A 6000-nucleotide genomic window follows, 5' to 3' on the forward strand; every position below is an offset into this window, starting at 1 on the left:
ATCTCTGATGGAGTCGCGGGCCCAGGGCCAGGACTCCTGTGCTAGCAGAGGTCCCAAGCAGGGACAGACATCCTACCTGGAACCACCGGGGCCTCCTGGCCCCTCCCGGACCCTGAGCCTGCGCCCTGGTCCTCAGGCTCTTGCAGAGTGCAGGTCCAAGGCAAAGCCCCTGAGAAAGTTTGCACACTCTTTAAAACTTGAAAAGAGGGGAGCCTGGGTCGCTCAGTCAGATGAGCATCCGACTTCGGCTCAAGTCATAATCTCACAGAGTGTGAGTTCGAGCCCCACGTCGGGCTCTGGGCTGACAGCTCGGAGACTGGAGCCTGCTTGGGGTTCTGTGTCTCCCTCTCTCTCTGCCCCTCCCCCGCGCTCTCTCTCTCTCTCTCTCAAAAATGAATAAACATTAAAAAATTTTTTAAAAAAACTAGCAAAGAATGAGTGACAGGGGACGAAAGGTACAAACCTCCAGGTATAAGACGAGTGAGTCCTGGGGACACAAGCATAGTGACCACGGTGGGGAGCACGGTGCCCTACATTTGGAAGCTGCTAAGACATCTTGAAAGTTCTCATCCCAAGAAGAAAAATTGTAAAAGTGTGGCTCATTGTAAATATGACTGGCGTTCACTAACCTTCTCCTGGGGAGCATTTCACAATATGTACGCATATAGCACCTTATGCTGTGCAGCTTGGGCTCGTATAGCTCTATATGACAGATCCCAATAAGACTGGAAAAAAATAAAAGTAAATACTAAATTAAAAAAAAAAACTTGAAAGAAAGCTATTGAGGAAAAATAAAAGAAAATGATACTTACACATTTTGAATATTGTCATTCATTCAACGGATACTCAATGACACCATAGTATGTGTCTGGGTTGTCCCATTAAGTCTTGGGGACAGATATCCAAAGAGGCACAACATCATCTCTACCCACAGAGAGTTCACAGTTTAGTTTTGGAAGCAAACACAGGAGGGAAAAAACACAGCTTATGGTAAATATTTAGGGATGCCGGGGAATTTATATACTAAAACTCAAACATGCAAAAACTATAAATAGATTTGCTATAACTAGTCTTTCCTTGTGCTCAGTCCCCACTGACAACACACAGATTTTCCGATAAAAAAATAGCTCAGGCTCTTGTAGACCGGGAACATTTCTTGCCCGTATATGTGCACTGACTTTCCAAGTGCGAGTTCCCTATCAGATCTGCTTCCTGTTTCCAAAGGGGCGCTGGCCACATACCTGCTTCCTTCTCCGATGGCACCAGGTGCAGGAGGAATCTTCCTACCTTACGGCATCCCGCACAGGCCTGCGGTCCACCTGCTGTCCCCTGACCTCTCCTGGGTTGTGACCAGCGTCTCCCAGCATCCCAGGCTGAGGTCCTGGGTGTCTGGCCTCCTCTCCCTCAGCGGCTCCTCGGGCAGGTCCACACCCCCACCAGCCGAGCAGACTGCGGGGCCCATGGCAGCACGCTGGGCACGGGCAACAAGAACATGACCCAGAGCACCAGCACCACCCACCGGGGCACACGGTACCCTCTCCCGTGGCTTCCCGAACCAAGTCCTGCAACCTGGAGGGCTTACAATACAGAAATTGATTTTCTCACGGTGCTGGGGGCCGGAAGTCTGAAGCCCAGATGTCAGTAGGGCCACGCCCCCCTATGGTCTCTCCAGGACCCTCGCACGCCTCTTCCAGCCTCTGGTGGTCCTTGGCGCTCCTGGACCCGTGGCCGCATCGCCCCGTCTCCGCCTGCGTCCTCCCCGTCTCTCCCCGGGTTCTGTCCTCACCCGCCTTATAAGGGCACCAGTCCAGTCGCTGGATGTAGGCCCCGCCATAAATCGAGGAGGATTTCTTCTAGAGAGCCTTAACGGATCCCATCTGCAAACGATTTCCAAATCAGGTCTCATTCTGAGCCTCCAGGCGAACCCAGATTTGGGGGCTACCCATTCGACCCGCTCTACGCACCATGCCGCGACAGTCGCATCAAAGCCAGACTTCCTCTAAGGGGCTGGCGATGTCCCAGGGAAGCAGAGAATTTGCCCTCGTGTCCCCAGAGTCCCCAGGTCACCACACGTCACCCCTGAGCGGTTCCAGATGCTGATGCCGCTGGGAGAACCAGATCGTTCACGAGTCAGCTTCCGTCCCCTGATGGGAGGACTCCCCCACATCACGCGATTCCTGACACCAGCTGGGTGACCCACCATTTCACCAATTCAGACCCTGCCCACCCGGAGAGGGCGTCGGACCCCCGAGACCATCCCCTGCTTCAGAGGCCAAACGCAAGTGCAGGTCTCTACCGGGCTTCCGACCCATTGTTACAAATCAAAATTGGACCGAGTAAATGTGAAGATCTGATCCGCTTTATTAATCGACTCGGGAATCAGGCGGCACCCCGTCCAGCAAGTAGAGGGGAGCTCTGGGGAGTTTACAACATGGAAGGTTCTATAGGCTGGAGGGTGAGGCAAGCAAAGACAAGACTGCTTCAGGCCAGGTGGCCTTCCCTTGGGGGAAAAGGCAGGGATCTTATCAGGTGAATCACCTCACCTTCCTCGGACGGACAGGCCCTCAGGACAGAGTGCCTCACCGTGCCGACCAGAGCATTCCTGGCCCGCTCAGACGACATTTCTGGGGGGAGGTTGAAACTGCAGTCAGGTTAGGTGTTAAGCCCCGGTTCCGTGACGCGGCCTGGCCTGAGTGATTCCATTTGGGGCCCGTGGTTTGCTTCTAACACTGTAAATGGGCAGTCCCCACGTGGGTTCCATTCATTTGCCGGACCAGCAGCTCACGGAACTCGGGGCAGCCAGTGTCCTTGCGGGGTTACCAGCTTACGGTGAGGGCGCAGCTGGACGAAGAAGCGTGTAGGGTGAGTCCGGAAAGATCCCGAAGGCAGAAGTGTGGGGCGCACGTGGGTGTGCTCTGGGGCTTGGGCCTGTAAGCCCTCTGTCAGTCCTTTTCCTGTGCGGTGAGAACTTCCCCACGTCAGATCTGCACTTGTGCCTACGCTCAGGGAAGAGCTATGACCTACCTGCACAGGCCCAGTCGGTTCTCGCCATGAGAGGGGACGACTTGTATCTCTAGAAAGCCCTTTTCTCTTTCAACAAAGTCTGCCTTTCGAGACAGTTGCCCGACTACAGATTCAAAAACAACTTCAAACACCAAACTGGGACCTGAATGTTTCCGTCTCACTCTCCGCGGAGACGCGGATTCATCACGTGCAGAGCTCAGGACGACCAGGGGCAGGGACTTTCGCGACTGAAAGAACCACACTTCGATTCAATCGCACCAGTACCTTGCACATCCCCTCGTAGGCTAAGGAGGCACATATGTGACCCCCTGGAGGGACCATCCCCACCTTTATTCACATCAGCACCGTGCCGGGCATAGGCAGGATGCTTGTTACATGCGTGTTGAATGACCGTGGGGGCTGGAAGGCTGCACGATGGAGGGGACGTTGAGTCAGGCCTTGAAAAATAAGTGAGTAGGATTTGGATCGAGGGAAACGGGCAGGAAAGGCATTATAATCAAAGGGCAAAAGACCAAAGTCGTGGAAGCATGATAGAGAGGGCATCTCCTGGCCCGGAGGATCCCAGGGTGCCCTGAGAGGCGAGAGATGGGGTTGGAGGGCTAAACCGTGGCCCACACTGCGGGACTCAGGCTCCAGGGGTGTGCCCCAGGCTTGGGATTTTCAAGGGAAGGAAACGGAGAGAAGCCGTGTAGGCTGAGAACAGAAGGCGTTTCCAGGGTCGTTCACATGCACGAATGTCTTACTGGCCTGTAACAGATTCCTGGGGAAGCCAGTGAAGGGGTTCAGAGCAAGTCTCCCCAGAACGTGCCCCTCTGGCACGAGGCCTATTTGAGGTGAAGGCCATGAAGGTGTAGCCGACTCAAGAGACACTTGTGCCCCTGCCTTAACGTCCTAGAATGAAAATTGGGGCTCCTACCCAGAATGAAGAGTTATGACCAGAGAGACATTATATCCGAGTGGCCCGCCTGTGTGGCAGGGCAAACATCTCCTTACCCAGCACTGTCCTCCGCCCTGAGGCCCCAGGCCCCCACCCATGCCTTAGCGCCAGATGGCAAATGTCTCACCCTACCTTTTCTGTCTTTGAACCTCTCGTGTGTGGGGTTCCGGGAGGTACGAGATTAAATTCGATTTGTTCCTGTTAGTCTGTCTCATTGTGTCAATGTCGTTCTTAGACCAGCCGGGGGAGCTTTGAAGGGAAGAGGAAAAATTTTCCCCCTCAACACCAGCAGCAGCTGGGTCCTCCGCATTCCCAAACACACCCCTCGGTCCTAACGTCACAGACTTCACGCTGGCCAACTCGCATGGACATTTCTGAGACTCCCATGTCCTCGTCTCACACGAAGGCTCACAATGCTGAATCGTGGAGCCAAAATACCGTGTCAAATGATAACGATGCTTGTTCATCACATTCAAGTTCTGCCTTCCTGATGATGGCAAGGTGGATATTTTGACCGCCCTTTGCTCCGTGACAAAAGGAAGGGTCTACGTCGGCACTTTTTCTCTGCCTTTCCGTTGTCTGCTCTGGCATTAAGGGTTTGTGATAGAACCGGTTAATTTTCTTCTAGCGCACAGACCAGACTTACATCCAATTTGTTCAAGATCAAGCAGAACCTCGCTGTCTGATATAACACCAGGTATAACGTTGTCTGTGAATCTCCCGTTATTCTGAGATTTAAGGACAAATTAGATGTGCGGTATTTATGGGGATTGCATGTGCCTCTCTGCAACAGAAACTTGAGAATGTTTTTCTAATGCCCTTGCTCTGTAAAGTGTCCGCTTGCCCAGCCCCAGCAACTCGAACGAGTCATGGTGGAATAGCCTGCCCGCACCTGAGGGCCACCCGCCCAGCGGACCTCTTCCATCCCCCTCAGGAAGGCGCCCTTGCCCCAAACGATGCATTCTTTGCTCATGATTTCCACCTGTAATAACTTTTCCTTCACTAAAGTCCAGTGGGGCTCCTTCCTATCCACGGGTGAGATGGGCTCCATTCGTGAACTGCTGAATAAAGCCAACGTCATGGCAGAATTTTCTCTGTTGCGATCTGGGTGTTTGACCCTTCTCGTCTATCTCCGTTGCCACTGCCCTGAATCCAAAGTATCAGGGAAGGAGCAGAGAGAGAGGGTGGGAGGGAGAGAGAATCCCAAGCTGAGTTCTGCACTCAGCGCTTAGCGCAGAGCCTGACTCAGGGCTCAAGTTCTGCCCTCAGCGCTTAGCGCAGAGCCTGACTCAGGGCTCGAGTTCACGAACCTTGAGGCCATGACCTGAGCTGAAATCAAGAGTCAGATGCTTGGCTGTCTGAGCCACCCAAGGGTCCCTACCATGCCGGCAGTTTAAAACCAGGAAATGAACAAAAATGGTCGAAGAGCTTTTTCCTGATTCAGAGACTCCAGACCCCGACATCCTGGGAATTTCAACATGCTCCCCAGGTGATTCTGAAGCATCTGTGATGAGGGATCACTGACCAAACCACCCGGTCTCTACACACCCTCACTGTTGCCTACCGCGCCCTCGTTGCCCTCCCTGAGGCATCTCTCGGATGCTGTCCAAAACCATCAGAGATTCCCAACAATGAGGAGGGTAGCTGACGCTTGGCTCCCACTCACTGGGCCCCACACGCAATTCAGATCTCGTCCCACACCGTCCCACAGCTCCGCCGAGCTGGTCCCCTCTCTGGTTGGCATTTCCACCCTCGAGCAGGGACTCAACGCCCCTGGCATTCCCCACCCACCCAACACAAACCCACCCATCTCTCCCTAGCAAAACTCTCGGTCCTTGGAGACTCATCCCCGTGGTCACTCGGGACTGTCCCCGGCCAGAAATGCTCCCTCCGTCCTCTCAATTCTTACAGCGCCTGGTATGTGCCTGGGGCAGATGGAGTGGGACGGTCCAGGACCCCAAACTCACAGGACTCAGAGCAATGTCTTTAAAGGTTAATGTTTCTAAAAGTGTGAGTTCCGAATTCTCCACGGTCTGTTC

The sequence above is a fragment of the Lynx rufus genome, unplaced genomic scaffold (genome assembly GCF_022079265.1).
Source record: "Lynx rufus isolate CCGP_SWC_20201006 ecotype Redwood Valley unplaced genomic scaffold, mLynRuf1.p SCAF_15, whole genome shotgun sequence".
NCBI classification, from domain to species: domain Eukaryota; kingdom Metazoa; phylum Chordata; class Mammalia; order Carnivora; family Felidae; genus Lynx; species Lynx rufus.